This window comes from Erpetoichthys calabaricus, chromosome 12 (genome assembly GCF_900747795.2).
Source record: "Erpetoichthys calabaricus chromosome 12, fErpCal1.3, whole genome shotgun sequence".
Classification (NCBI taxonomy): Eukaryota; Metazoa; Chordata; class Cladistia; order Polypteriformes; family Polypteridae; genus Erpetoichthys; species Erpetoichthys calabaricus.
The window spans coordinates 101216328-101232360 of record NC_041405.2 but is presented as its reverse complement, the minus strand read 5'-3'; the positions used below and the strand labels follow the sequence as shown (position 1 = coordinate 101232360).

At 39.0% G+C, this 16033-nt stretch overlaps 1 protein-coding gene across 2 annotated transcripts in view; it reads left to right on the top strand.

Annotated features, from left to right (window-relative positions):
* The window catches only part of elf1 (E74-like ETS transcription factor 1), a 243781-nt gene that overhangs the window by 82865 nt on the left and 144883 nt on the right, over positions 1–16033 (top strand). The window contains exons 1-2 of one of the 2 annotated variants that reach the window (XM_051935336.1): positions 4120–4464; positions 9351–9421. The gene's annotated coding sequence lies outside the window, so the exon portion shown is untranslated. Of the gene's footprint in view, positions 1–4119; positions 4465–9350; positions 9422–16033 lie in introns of those variants that run through there. The other variant, XM_051935337.1, reaches the window with a different exon arrangement.

The window sequence follows — 16033 nt, the reverse complement described above, 5'->3', positions numbered from 1 at the left end:
GTGGCATTGGCAGAGCTCCAGAGAACCTGTGTGGAGATAGGAGAAACTTCCAGAAAGACAACCATCATCGCAACATTCCATTGATCTGAGCTTTATGACAAAGTGGCCAGACACATGGAAGCCTACTTGAGTTTGCAAAAAGGCACCTAAACGACATTCAGATTGTGAAAAATGAGATTCTCAGGTCTGCTGAAACTGAGATTATTGTTGTGTCCTGAGGAAACCAGGCTCAGCTCATCGCCTGTGTAATACCATTTCAACAGTGAAACATGGTGGGGCCGCATCATGCTCTCAGGTTGTTTTTTATCAGCAGGAACTGGAAGACAGGGCAAAGTGAAGGGAAAGCTGAACTGAGCAAAGTACTGAGACATCCTTATTGAAAACCTGCTTCAAATCGCTCTGGGCCTCAGATTTGGCCAAAGGTTTACCTTCCAACAGGACAATGACCCTAAACACAAAGCAGAAATTACACAGGAATGGTTTAGGAATAACTCTGGGAATGTCCTTGAGCGGCCCAGTAAGAATCCAGACTTGAACCCAGTCGAATATCTCTGGAGAGAACTGAAAACAGCTGTCCACCAATGGTCTGCGTTTGGCTTAAAAGGATCTGTTCAATGTGGCATTTCATTTTTTAAATTTTTAATAATAATAATTCTTTGCATTTATATAGCGCTTTTCTCACTACTCAAAGCGCTCAGCAATTGCAGGTTAAGGATAAATTTGCAAAAACTTTTCAATTGCTGTTATCAATTATTTTGGGTTATTGAGCTTTGCTTAACATGAAAAAGAAATGAATTTAAAGAAATGTATCACAACACAGTGGAATATGAAACAAGTGAAGGGGTTGGAATACTTTGAGTACACTGTAGGCAGAACATGCAGATACCCTGGCACAAATGAGTAGGCAGCTCCAGTGCTTTATATTAAATGGCTGCTTGCTGTCTTAGGCCCAAGCTAATCACTGACTCCATGATTGCTAAACCAAAAATGCAGATGTTCTTTCAAAAAAGCTAAATTAAGTGATGAAGGCCTAGATGCAGTGCCTCACCAGATGAAAATAGGCAGCCACTGGCGCAGGTAAAATTTATTTGCACAAGAGACAAAGCGTACATTGTTATACCACAGTGCAGCTCCTGTTTGCTTTTTTAATTAGACCCCAGTCACTTGTGGTGTGGCTTGACCACACTGACGAGGAGCAAATTTCCAAAAAATCACTCAGTCCTTCAAAACCAAGTTTTTGAACAAAATGTTTTTTATTGTAAGAAAAGTTTGGAAATGCATGTGAAGTATGTGTTGACACTTGGGCATCTTTGGTCCCATGATTACTCAACATACAGTGGTGTGAAAAACTATTTGCCCCCTTCCTGATTTCTTATTCTTTTGCATGTTTGTCACACAAAATGTTTCTGATCATCAAACACATTTAACCATTAGTCAAATATAACACAAGTAAACACAAAATGCAGTTTTTAAATGATGGTTTTTATTATTTAGGGAGAAAAAAAATCCAAACCTACATGGCCCTGTGTGAAAAAGTAATTGCCCCCTTGTTAAAAAATAACCTAACTGTGGTGTATCAGACCTGAGTTCAATTTCCGTAGCCACCCCCAGGCCTGATTACTGCCACACCTGTTTCAATCAAGAAATCACTTAAATAGGAGCTGCCTGACACAGAGAAGTAGACCAAAAGCACCTCAAAAGCTAGACATCATGCCAAGATCCAAAGAAATTCAGGAACAAATGAGAACAGAAGTAATTGAGATCTATCAGTCTGGTAAAGGTTATAAAGCCATTTCTAAAGCTTTGGGACTCCAGCGAACCACAGTGAGAGCCATTATCCACAAATGGCAAAAACATGGAACAGTGGTGAACCTTCCCAGGAGTGGCCGGCCGACCAAAATTACCCCAAGAGCGCAGAGACGACTCATCCGAGAGGTCACAAAAGACCCCAGGACAATATCTAAAGAACTGCAGGCCTCACTTGCCTCAATTAAGGTCAGTGTTCACGACTCCACCATAAGAAAGAGACTGGGCAAAAACGGCCTGCATGGCAGATTTCCAAGACGCAAACCACTGTTAAGCAAAAAGAACATTAGGGCTCGTCTCAATTTTGCTAAGAAACATCTCAATGATTGCCAAGACTTTTGGGAAAATACCTTGTGGACTGATGAGACAAAAGTTGAACTTTTTGGAAGGCAAATGTCCCGTTACATCTAGCGTAAAAGGAACACAGCATTTCAGAAAAAGAACATCATACCAACAGTAAAATATGGTGGTGGTAGTGTGATGGTCTGGGGTTATTTTGCTGCTTCAGGACCTGGAAGGCTTGCTGTGATAGATGGAACCATGAATTCTACTGTCTACCAAAAAATCCTGAGGGAGAATGTCCGGCCATCTGTTCGTCAACTCAAGCTGAAGCGATCTTGGGTGCTGCAACAGGACAATGACCCAAAACACACCAGCAAATCCACCTCTGAATGGCTGAAGAAAAACAAAATGAAGACTTTGGAGTGGCCTAGTCAAAGTCCTGACCTGAATCCAATTGAGATGCTATGGCATGACCTTAAAAAGGCGGTTCATGCTAGAAAACCCTCAAATAAAGCTGAATTACAACAATTTTGCAAAGATGAGTGGGCCAAAATTCCTCCAGAGCGCTGTAAAAGACTCATTGCAAGTTATCGCAAACGCTTGATTGCAGTTATTGCTGCTAAGGGTGGCCCAACCAGTTATTAGGTTCAGGGGGCAATTACTTTTTCACACAAGGCCATGTAGGTTTGCATTTTTTTTTCTCCCTAAATAATAAAAACCACCATTTACAAACTGCATTTTGTGTTTACTTGTGTTATATTTGACTAATGGTTAAATGTGTTTGATGATCAGAAACATTTTGTGTGACAAACATGCAAAAGAATAAGAAATCAGGAAGGGGGCAAATAGTTTTTCACACCACTGTATTTACTGTATTTGAAGAACACATATTTTTTATTGTATCACTTTCAGTGTGGAGTATTTATGTTCAGTCATGATTGAGTTTTCCTCAATGTACTCTGTTTTCCTCCCATGTCTTAAAGAAGAGTGTGTAAGGTTGATTGGTGATACTGAATGGACACTGCAGGCATGAGTCAGTGTATCTATGCCTATACAGTATGTGTCCTGTCCACATTTGTCTCCTCCCTTGTGCATATTGCTTGGATAGACTCCACTACTAAATTTCATTCTTGACTAGAAGTGTGCACTGTCATAGTGTACACTCTAGCTCTCTGTGACCTTTAATTGTATTTAGAGAATTAGAAGATGGAAGAATGGGTGGTTTAGACTCCCACTAGGCAATAGGTATAAGAAACCTTTACTTGAATAAACAGTTTTGAAATTGGATTCCTGCATAAAAGAAAGAGGGATGCATTGCTGGCAGCTGCTTGTCTTTTCCTGGCTAACTCAGCTTTAATGTGGAATCATTTCTGTTGGTGAAGGTGAGGGTAAGCTCTTCAGCCGATCTGGCAGACCTGTGTTTGAGACAATTTTGTAGACTGTCCATACTCTGGATGAAGAGTGGCTGCTTTTCAGGTCCGTGCACAGTGTCTTGCCAAACCAGATGGCTGACTGTATGGTCGTAAATAACTTTGCTCGTCAAAACATTTTCTGCACATTCCTCCTGGTGCTCGCTCAGCCCTGTACAAGGCAGCCAGTTTGTATGCTTTGATCTCAATCCAGACCCATCCTTTAATTTTTCCACGTGCCATGCCTGCTCACTTGACCTAGTTAGTAGTAATTTTAAAGGATGGTTTCAAGTCAGGTGTGCATGTGGAATAGGGAGTTTGATGGGGTGGGCTGGGGGGCAGGAGGTGTTTCATCATACTGGCAATAGTAAAGCTCTCATCAGATCTGCCCCTGAGCTGGCTGTAGTAGATCCAGGTGTAGTTTACCTCCCCCTGCCCCCCTTTACCTGTGTCTGCTTGTGAAACAGATGAGCAGAGATAGAGCAGTGGTGGAGGTGCTGGGGGGAGGGGTTCTTACCTGAAGGTAGATTTGCCTACCGGCTCCACCCCTGACCTTCGATTGGCTAGGTGAAAGAAGGCTTATCTGACCTCGCCCCACCAACAACTGACTTCTCTGTGTGAGTCACTTTGAGAAATCGAGCCACTACAGAGCACTTCTGCTTTTGGTTTCCACCAGCAGCCATTTCAGTGCTACCGTTTTTTTTTTTTTTCTTTTTTTTCTTTTTCTTTCTACTGAGTTGTCAACCTGAACCCAGGTTTTAGAATTGATTACAAACCTCACTTTGAGTACACTCAAGGATTGCTTTCTATCATCTCCGTTTTTGTTTTTTATTTCATTTTTGATAAGTTTGTTTTGCATTTTTTGTTTGGATTGAGCTGGTGCTTAGCTAGTGACTCCGTTTTTAAAATTTTTGATACTTCTGTTTCATCTGTGTGGACTCCAGCAGAAAAATTCCTTGGCTTTAAGGTTAGTCAAATGGCTGTATTCTGTGTGGAATACAGGTGTGTGTCTATGCATAGGTGGGGTTGGGCTACATTAGAAAAGAATCCTGGGATCCAGTAACTTGTATCATTAGCATGTTTAAATGGCACCGGGCAATAAACTCTTGTTTTTATAATGCTCACACCTGTTGTTTTGGTTTTAAGGCGATCGGTAGTTGCCATGTTTGTGTAGCTTTGAAAGTAATGTATTTATTTATTACTTGATTTGACCTGATTATTTGTTTATCAGTCTGCTGCTTAATTTACTATCAATTAATGTAACTTTGGAGCGTACATGACAGAGCTCTTAATAGTGGCAGCAGGAGGCAGGAGTAAGGTACATGGTGGCTCCATGCATCAGCAAAATTTGTCCATTCAAGCCTCGTCAAAGCTCAAAGCGTGCAATGTAGTGACAGTTCAGGAAAGGCATGTTGCCCCTTGTTCACGAAGATCCTGCTGTCACTATTAGTTTGGCCGACTTGCTTCTCTTGTCTCCACACCTTTACCTTGTATGGGCAGCTTCCCTCCATGTTGCAATAGAGTTTTTAAGAACCATGTTGTAACTGAGGGTATTTGAGCCTACAGCTCTGACAGCTACAGACTTTACAAAGTGTGTGTGTGTGCCTGTATGTGTGTGTGCATGCGTGCCTGTATTTTTGGGAGAATGAACTAAAGGCTTTAACTTGCTATCACGTAGTTGGAAGCTTTTTTTTTTGGACGGAAATACAAAGATATTTTATTTGAAGAAATGGAAAATAATTTGTAAAAAGAGTTGCTTCATACAATATTCCATTATAGATAAAAGATTACGCTTTGCTGATTGAGGATGCAGAATTGCATTCAACTTCCATGCCTATGGTTATTAAGTTTCTCTGCTGAGCATTTACCCTGGTACCTACTTTAAATATTTATTTCTTTGCTAGTCCATGACGGGATCTATCTATCTATCTATCTATCTATCTATCTATCTATCTATCTATCTATCTATCTATCTATCTATCTATCTATCTATCTATCTATCTATCTATCTATCTATCTATCTATCTATCTATCTATCTATCTATCTATCAAAATATTTTTGAATGTCTATTTATTTATTGACTTGCAATAACCACACACAGTTTCATTTTTTCATTCAAATTTACTAGATATACTATGCAACCTGTTGCCTAGGAGCTCCTTACAGTTTTTAATGAAGTAATATACCCTAAAACTGTATTATGAAATTTAGAATGCAAATTCATATATAAATTAAAATGATTTGTTATTGTTGTGTTAGGCTCATCTTTTAACCTATAATTTCACAGTAGGTTTCATGTTTATACTATAATTGGAAAGTCAGAAATGGCATATACTGCACTTGCTTCTGTATTTGTGGACATGTAGTGTTATTGATTATAGGTGTCTTTTTATTTAGTGCCTCATATAAAGCATATTGTGTGAAGCTGACATACCGTGCTATTAGTTTTCTTTATAAAAGCATTGACAAGTTCTTCCAGAATCCTGTTCAGTAGGGAACATTGTTTTTTTAACAAGGGTTTGCCTTCTGACTTTACCTTACAAATGAAGCAGATGAAAGCTTCAGCACAATTGTGTGCTGTTCCTTTAAGAGCCATTCCAGGCACACTGGCTTGGTGACCTCAGGCCCGTGGGTGTTGTATGCTCCTCCGTCTACGTCAGCTCTGTTTTGTCATTTGAGAAGGGTGTGTCTATGATCTTGGCTCCCTCCTGTTGCTGCAATAAAAATAAAAAAGCTCCTGTATCCTATACACAAACCTACAGCAATCTGGCGTGTATTGAGTAAGCTTTTTCAGTACTATTCTGCATCAGTCCTGGCACTTCTGGTACATTTCTTTTATTTTACAATACATTGCTTAAGATAGGCACAGTGGCATACTGGTTAAGTGCTGGTTCTGCACAGATATCAGAGAGCACATGTTCCCACAAGAGTGAATAGAGTATGGAACATTGATGTAATTTGGGAACCTCTATGTTTTAACTTTATAATTTATAACATACTGATTGCATAGAAATGGATGAGCTATTCTTAGCCTGTTTCCAACAAAATGTTTGTTTATCCTACATTTTTAAAAATTCCCATGTGCTTATAATTTCCTACTTTTCTTTCAAACCAATTTGCATTGTAATGTGTGTGTTGCAGCCAGCCAGCAATTCTGTGTCTCTGTAATGAATCCTGAAAGGTGGGCCTGTATAGTAATTTGGCCGCTTATTTTATTTTATTTTATCTTTTACTTTCTGGAATACTTTGCAGATTGGGATTACTTGGGATTACTATGTACAGCCCTATGTGATGCAATGTTTATGTGACGTATGACTTCAAGCATGGTTTACATACCAAGCATTATAATGAGTAAAATTCTTTCAATTTTGGAAGCCCACTTCTGACAATTATTTATATTATTATACTTTTTGACTTGTTTTACTTATATTTTGCCATTTTTACTTGTCTTTTTGCCCATTCACCCTCTTATATTAGAATCTAGGAATCAGTTTTTATTTAATATAAAGCACTCCAGAACAATGCATTTAAAAACCACACAACAATACAACTTAGAACAACAACACAGAAAGTACAATGCAAAATAATTAAATCCATCCTTTTTTCTGAACCCACATAATCCAGTTGTAGCATTATATAGGCTGGAGCCAAACCTGGCAACACTGAACAGTAGGTAAAAACCAACCCTTAACAGGGTACCAGTCCAGCCCAGGCCACACTTACATGTAGGGAGTCAATTTAGAGTTGTCAATAAATACACTCCTTTTTGGTATGCAGAAAGAAAATACTGTGATACACAGACAGAATATGCCGAAATGTGAAAACAGTCATAAATATAATACATTAGAGGGAAATAATCAGGCTAGGAAGATTAGCAGAACATACTTCAAAGTACCTTGACATTAAGAGCTGATAAGATAACGCAATCAAGTCTTCTTCAGTTTGGTCTTTACAGGATAGTAGGTTAGAAGATTCTTGTTAATGACAATTCAAGATGTGCAAAGAAGCACTGGAAAATGAATGGTAACAGTGATGAAGCCTTGCAGTATAGACCCGGGAGATGAAAAAAGTCTGATGGTAAAAATAAATTCACACCTGTAATATGACATTTAAAAAGGGAACCAGAAAGCCTAGTTTCCTTCCAGTCATTTGTATACCGTACAGTATTTGAAATGTGCTTTTCTTTTAATAAAAATCAAGATACAGAAGTGGATCTTTTGCCTTCCACTATATAATGATCATTTGTAGGTAGTGATTTGTAGAATAAGTACTGCATTCTGGCTTTGGTGCCCACTTGACTTATGGGCTGAGTTAAGTTGAAATTAATCTATGTAATTGTACTAAATCATGACTAATATTGAACAAGGAGATATTATATGTGAAAAAAAATTAAAAAGAGAACTGAAAAAGCGATTTAAGTTGTTCTTATCCCAGTTTCCAAGCAGTGACATGGAAGAAGGCCCACAGTATTAGAGTACTGTTCAACATTTCTTTCTGCTTTCTAAAGTAGGGTTCAATCCCTAGTGTCAGCTCACGGCCTGTGTAGGTTGTCTCTGGGTACTTTTTGGTTTCCTTCCACATCTGAAGGACATACTCATTGGATAAACTAGGGTCACTAATGTGGCCTGCTGCAGATGTGTGCATGTTGAGTGCCTCAAAGTGAGCCTGCACCTTGTTCCGGTTCTTTTAAGGCCTCAGTGGCCTAGGGTCTCACAGCTCAGCACTTGTCCAGACAGGGTTACGTTTTCTAGGTCATTGCAGCTCTAGGTTACCCCAGTGTATGTTAAAATAGGAACCCTTTTTCCTGTGCCTTTCTTAGCTTAAGCGACAGGCTCCTGAAACTCTAGAGAAGGAGAAGTTTTGTGTGAGTGCTGCTCTAAAAAGAAGTATAATTTATCACCTTGATACTTCACTAGATTCATCACCTGCTAGCCATGCTGCTGCATGGTGTTGCATAAAAAGCCTTTGTCCATTTGGGAGGTCATGAGCTTATATCCTATGATACTGTGGTGTGTGACACAGCTAAAACCTGTCATCTCATTTCTTTGTGTAAAATTTGGTTATACTATGTTGCACACTTCATGCAATTAGTTTGCTTTAAACTTTCAGGAAAACAATTAGAGCTAATCTGTAATTGCTTTCCGTGTGGATCGAGAATGAAATCAACCACAACCACACGTTCCTCCCAAAATGCAAACTGTAAATAATGTGAATAAAATAAAAGTTATACATCGTAACTCCAAAAATTCTGAAAGCAAGTGAATGCGCTGAACTAGCATTACTGTGGAAGATTGTGAGTTCGCTTCCCGGTTCCTCCCTGTGTGGATAGCGCTTTGAATACTGAGAAAAGCGCTATATAAATGTAATGAATTATTATTATTAGCATTGTGAAACAAAGAGTCATACTGGTTTTCATGATGTGTCAATGACTGAATCCTCAAAAAGACGTCAGCATATTGTTTGGAGATGCGAGCATAGCTGTGCTTTATTTATAATAAATTCTCAAGCACAATGTTTTTCATGTGTTTTTCTGTAGATAATGTGTTTAGTTTGATTGTAGAATGTTAACAGACATAAGGTTTTGATAGTCCTTTAGGCATTTCCCTCCGAAAGGCTAAGATGTTATATCTACCCTTGTCAATGAAAGCAACAATAAAATTGTAGTTGTTGTAATATGAGAAGCTGTGAATTGTGTGCATTCATTAAAGGCAATATATAGTCTTGAAAACACAGTTGGGCTTTAGTCTTAGCTTTTGCATGGTATGAGGGATATGAGGGTTGGAGTCCGAGGGACAGTGATGTTGTATTTTTTTTTCTTTGACTTATGCCCTATAATTTTGTTTTTCCTTCAGAGGATGAAAACTCCCAGCATCGTTTCATCTTGTTGGCTGCCAGGAAACGCATGAAGCTAGCTGCAGAGAAGGTGAGATGATTTGCATGTGATTTCCATTTGAGACATTTGGTTTCCCCTTTTACAGAAAGATGATTCTTGGTTCAAATGCAAGTGTGTGCAGTAAATGAGCTGAGAGTGGCGCTGCAATGGCTGCTGTTTATTTATGTATTTTTTTCGTTACGAGCCTTAGGCAAATGTGGGAGAAAGCCGGCAGCAGGTGACATTTAATCATACCAACCGTTTGCTTTCATTGTTGAGAGGCAAAGGTGCCGAATTGATGTGCTGGATATGGAAAGGAAATACAAATGAGGATGGAACAAAAAATGGGCATTGAAACAAACTTAGTAAATGGAGCACTCCAAGAAATTGCCATGGAATGTATGGCATGAGATTAGAGTGATGTAGTAGTTGTGCCTATCACCTGCAACTTTCTTTATCACATCATTTTTTTTTTTCTTTAATCAATGACATTTTGAAGACCTTCTCTGGAAGAAAATAGTCTAAGAATAGGATAGAGGTCATTAAAGAACAGTTGTCAAAGACTGTGCCCTTGTTTGGAATCGGGTTTAGATTAATTCAGGGTAGTTTTTTTTTTCGCTCTCTTTCTTAACCCTTACCTCAATGGTCCAAGCTTTGGCTTTTGTTCTTGGAAGGGAGTGGTGTGTTTGGCGCTATGCGTGGCATGTTCTGAAAGCCCTTGTTATTTGCTTGATGAGCTGGTTTAACTGCACCTCATCCAGCTTTCTGGGCTTCATTGTTTAACACTGGAGGAGTTAGTTTGCATACGGGCTAGCCCGGCTCTAGCTTGCAAATTGCGACACCCTAGTAAGGAGATTTTTTTCCCACCTCTCCCACTGAGGCTTGTAGTTGTTGTTTTTTTTTTTCACCATATTTGAGCATGCATCAAACTACTGTGTGTAGACAGGGTGGTTACCCTTGAATTGCAGTCATGCTCTGACCACCTCCTCCCCCTTTTTCCTGCCTTCCATTGTTGCTTATTCTTAAAATTGCTTAATTGTTTCTAAAGCCAGGAGGAATAGCAGAAGGTTGCACATTAATGAGTCACAGACATAAAAAACAAGGCTTTAGAAGCCACGAGCTCCACCAGTATGGCTACACTTTGTCTGCAAGTCCATTTTCCCTCAGGAAAGTTACTATTTGCAAAGGCCTTTCTGTGAAACTGGCTGAAAACCCCAAAAAGTAGTATAAAAGTGTTCAATTCTTATTTTAGCTAAACAGCAAACAGCTCACCTCCAGCTGACATTTGACAGAAACCCGTTTTTCTTCTTGTTGTGATAGGCACCAGGCCCTCCTTTTCAGAACGAAAATCAGTGAAGACTTAAAGATTTGTGGCGGGCTCCATAATATAGTATAAGTGGCATCTTCAGCATTTTGTTGTTCTATGGTTAACAGTAATGTGATGCTCAGAAAAATGGAAGCAGCAGAAAAATTCCACCCGTCTCAGTTAATAATTCAAAACTTTGTGTATCGCCTCTGTTAATGAGTCTGGATTTTCTAAAGGAGGACCAAAATAGGGAAGTTTAACAAATTGTTTAAATTAGGGATTCAGCACAATTTCATCCTTCAGTGAAGGGAGGAGGGAAGGCACAGTGGTTAGTTATGTTGCTGCCTTACAACTCTGCAGTCCTAGTTTTAAATCCTTCCCCAGCTGCTGTTTGTATGGAACTTGCACAATCCCTTTCTTGCTTTGTGTGAACTTTTCTCCAGGTTATTCATTTTTTTTTCTTTCAAAGATGTGCACTTTTAGTTTAATTGATATCTCTAAACTGACTGAGTATGAGTGAGTGTGGGTATGTGAGCAGACCCTTTAGTGGATTGGTACCCTGTTCATTATGTTGTTAAGGTAGGTGCCATTTACCACTGAAGTTGAACTGCAACAAGTGGGTTAGTCCAGTGTTTCTCAGGTTAAGTCCTGGGGGCCCCCTGTGGCTGCAGGGTTTTGCCCCACCCATTTCTTCTCTTAATTGGACTTCTACCTTAATTAGGCAAAATGCTATTTCCCAGTTTCTGTATTTTTGCATCCATCCAGAAATTACAGACTGATTATACTATATTTTTACTGAAAGAAGCAGGACTTTATATGTGCTCAATGGGTAAAAAATGTATTCTGTTTCTTTTTCATTTTTTTAATGTTTAAAGTTATTTAGGCAGTTATTTACTAATAAGCATGTATGTGGGTAAAACTAAAATAGTTTCTACTTTCAGAGTCATTTGTGCTGTGTCTCCTCTGCTCTTCATTCATTTTCCACATTCAGATACAATTAAGAAAGCAAAGTCCACAGAAAAAGTGAATTAAAAAATAAAACAAAGTGGGATTTTAAAGATACAGTGTGACAAAAGCCGCTATATCAGCACTCAACCCAACACAGACAGACGTAGGAGGCACACTGATAAAACAAGTAAATGATTTTATTTTATTTTCTTCGCCTGTGGGTAACGCATTCCCTATTCCCACAGACTCAATATAGTCCCAATAAGCACAAGCCCACACAATTCTTCTTCTCTTTCTCCACCACTCCTCTCCGGCAAGCCTCGTCTTCTCCTCCCAACTCTGGCTCCCGGAGTAGTGGCTGCTGGCTTCGTTTAGAGCCCACCTGGAAGTGCTCCAGGTGTTTGATGACCTATTTCTAGTTCCACTTCCAGGTGTGGCGGAAGAGCTGCCCACACAGGCTCAGGAACCACTCCAGCTCCCCCTGGCGGCACCCCCGGATCCCAACAGGGTTGTAGAGAACTCTATCTCCCATTGAGTCCTGTGGGAATCTAAGGCACCACTGCCACCCAGGGGGGCTGCCATCTGCCATCCTGGGGGAGGTACTGTTCAGTCCCTGCTTGTTTCCCCGGACCATATAAAGAAGAGGTGTACCGGCCATCTGCCACAACAGAAAAAATACAAGTACGTCTTAATTGTCCTATAAATGTAAATCTCATACTTCTGCATTGTTCTACATGCAAAATAAAATTAAAAAAATGGGTCAGCTAATTAAATTAAACTGATTGAGAAGCTGGTTGGAACAAATACTGCAGCCACAGGAAGCACAATGGGCTGAACTTGAGAATCACTGGGTTAGACAATGGATGGATGGTATCAAGGGAGGAACTGCATGTTAGAGAATGACATAATTATAAAGGTCTGGCCACGTCATTCTGTTTGGCAATTCCTTAACCCTGCGGGTACGCTTTTCTTATATCTTTTTAAAGATTTTCACTATTTAGAGTCTCCTTGTGACAAAGAGGAAATGAACCCTGTCCACCCTCATCAGGGGAATGCACTAAACAATTCTGCATCACCCGGTAAAAATGGAAACCTTTGTGGCCGCTAACCAGTTGCACCACATTTCCACTCCTGAGCACTTTCAGGACTCTACGTTCAAAGCAAATGGTCTCACCTCCCTGTTGTCTTCAAATTGTTTATTTGTTAATTCTGGAATAGTGAAACTCAGTTGTCTTTTCCTATTCTTAAGCTCTAATAACTTATATGAAATGCCTTTTTTTGGTCTGAGAGCACCCCAGGCTAGGTCATGCATGCAACTTGAGCTTATCTATATTTGGTGGCCCAATACTTGGAGAGTTTGTTGACTTTGGGGCTTGCTCCCATAATCACATCACCTTATTTTAGTTTTTAATTCATTAAGTAAAACTGTTGATATAATATCTATCAGTTGGTCCAAGAATCATAAATTATTTTCAAGAATGGCAGGTAGTTAGGTGTAATGGCTATGGCATTAGCCATTAAACCCCAAGCGGCTGGTTTAGTTGCTGCATTTGACACACTGTATTACCCTTACCAAGTCACCTAACCCAGTTGTTCCCCATCAGCACCCTCAGGCTCTGACCCACTAACTTGCCCATTGGTAAATAAGAGCTTAATAAGCCAGAATTCCAGGAAAGGCAGAATTCAAATTGTGATCATGACTGTGATTTAAATCTTAAAAATTAAGACAAAAAACAATAAATCATGTTCATGTAACACACATTACAATAAAAATTTAGAAAGCCCAGTTTTGTCATTTTTGCATTGATGCCTAAATATTGAAGCTTGAAAATAACAGTTTTCTTAATTTAGGCAGGAGTTCACTCAAAACCAGAAGTTGTTTGGGACAAAAACCAGCATCCGACTTAGCTGAGCCTCAGATGGCCCCCAGGATACTGAACTTGGGAACCACTTTCCTAACCAAACTGTTTCAATGGTATAAAATCCCAGTAAGCAGTTGTATCCTAAACTTGTAAGTTGCTTTGAGTAAAGTCATTGACCAGGTGTAAAAGTAATACATTTTTTAATTTAAACTTAGGAGTCAGTGTTTCAGCAATATACTGCATACATTTCTTAAAAGTTTAAAACATAAAAAGTAATATGTTGGTGGTTGAAATGTGGGAAAAGCAAATGTTAAGGAGTGAACAGAAGGATAGCTGGGGTTTAAGACACCCCTGTCAGCCATTGTGGCACTTCTCACTTGTGACATTCTCTCTCTCTGGCTCTTCCCCTCTCATGCCTACTCTTTAGCTGATTCCCTTTGGCTCTGTCTCTGTTTTCCATGGTAATAACACATTTTAACACATGGAATCTGGAATATAGTGCGATTGTCTTGTTCACACTCACTGTGTACTACTAGTAGTAGTAATAGTAGTAGTTTAAGTAGTTGTATTTTTGTGTTAGTTTGGTCCATTGATTTCAACTATTTTGCCCAAATCAATGGAAATTCTTTTTAGTTTGATTACAACTAGAGCCCATTTTCTCAGCAGAGCAAGTAAATTCAGGACCGTTTCTTTTGGATTATATACTATTTTACTGTTCTTGAAAACTGTGTTGCAAAATTTCACCTCGGCTAAGTCTGAGGCTAGCTCCATTCAATTACCAGAGAGTTTGCAAGCAGCCAATACTTGGGAACAAAGAAAATTAAATTTCCAGCTTCTCTGTGTTTTACTCAAATTGTATCATAAAATGCCATCATGATGGTTTTTATGGTTGACCTGGGAATTATGCAAATGGTGATTTCCCAAGAACCATAGTGGATCTTAACATTTGAAATTGTATCGGTGCAACATTGTGAATTTAACTGTGGTCAAAGAGATGCAGTTGCTACCAGAATAAATCCTCCAGAATATAACCTCCAAGATTTTTCTTTTATTTGGGTGTGATAAACACCATCTCCGTCAACATGTGAAAATAAGTGTGGTGTCTCTGACTTTGTTGTAAAGTTGTTGTTGTAATAATTTATACTTTTATTTGGTAATTGTTATTTACTGCATGGCTGCACAGCAGTCAGTGTCCCTGTTTCACAACTCCAGGGTTCTGGGTTTGAATCTTTGTGGAGATTCTACAAACAGGTTGATAAGGTTTATTAGAAACTCTAAATTGGTCTCATATGTTCGTATGCCTGTAAATATGCCCCATGCTAGAATCTTATCTAAGGTTATGTGGCGTCTCGTTTTCATAGATGATTGGGTGGATATTTTCAAGCTTAACTATAACACAGAAGGTCTGCTTTTGAAGTAAACTGAAATTTTATATTTTTATTTAATAAATACCATAGTCACATGTACTCAAACTATTATATTTATGGTGTTTTTGATAATTTGCAAAAGCAGTAAAGAAAAGGTGAAAATGGCCCTAGGCAAAGTGGGTTAAAATATATTGGCATGAAAGCAAACACGAGCACCTGACGGCAAACTTGCTTTTAAACTAAACTGCTAATTTGCTTAAATCACCAGAGCTAAACAAGCTTGACTAAAACTCTGTTCTCACCTTTCAACTTACTATAGATGTACCCATGCTATGTAAAACCTTAATGTTGAACTTCTAGCAGGGTCTGGTTCTGTACTACTGCTATAGAGTGTTGAAAGTTCACTAAGAAAGTCTTGATAGTTTCTTACAGCTTAAAGGTCACACTGTTTCCTTAGGCTATTGTACATATATTGCCATAAGTACTCACAGTCAGAGTGACTGAAGATGTACAAAATGGTTTGCTTTATCAAGTGACTAAATACTGGGGAGGAATAAACAAAAACAACAGCTCCAAATACATATAAACAATAAAATAATAAATCCTATTACCATTTTGGCCTGCCTACACAGACTTTATTTTCTGCATATTAGGTATGGTTGGTTTTCCCACATACCTACCATAAGTAACGTCAAGCAAATGCTCACCCCATATATCGCTCTCTTAAGGCCTTGTTACATTACACGACTTTTCCAGCAATTTATAATCTCAGACTTTGTTTACATAACCTTATGTAGTCATGTAGTCTGACAAACCTGGCAACTAAGTCTAACAAAGTCTGCATCTCACCTCAACAACAAAATTCAACGAGTTTATTTTTGTCTTAAGTTATAGGTGTGGGCAGTGTGTGTAAGAGATGAGAATCAATAAGCACTCAGCTGGAAGTACAATGCATATATAATTCAGGAATAAGGAACATGGCATTTTTTGCATCTCGCATACAGAAGAGAGGTTCATCTGTCCAATGTCTCATGTTTTATGTACTGCAACAGAGGGAAAAAAGGTTGAGATTGAGGCTGAACTTGCTATACCTGCATATAAAGCATATGTACCGCACCAGCTCTGTCAGGCAGCATGTTATTGGCAATAAGAGAAAAGGGTGAAAGTGGTGAAACTGAGC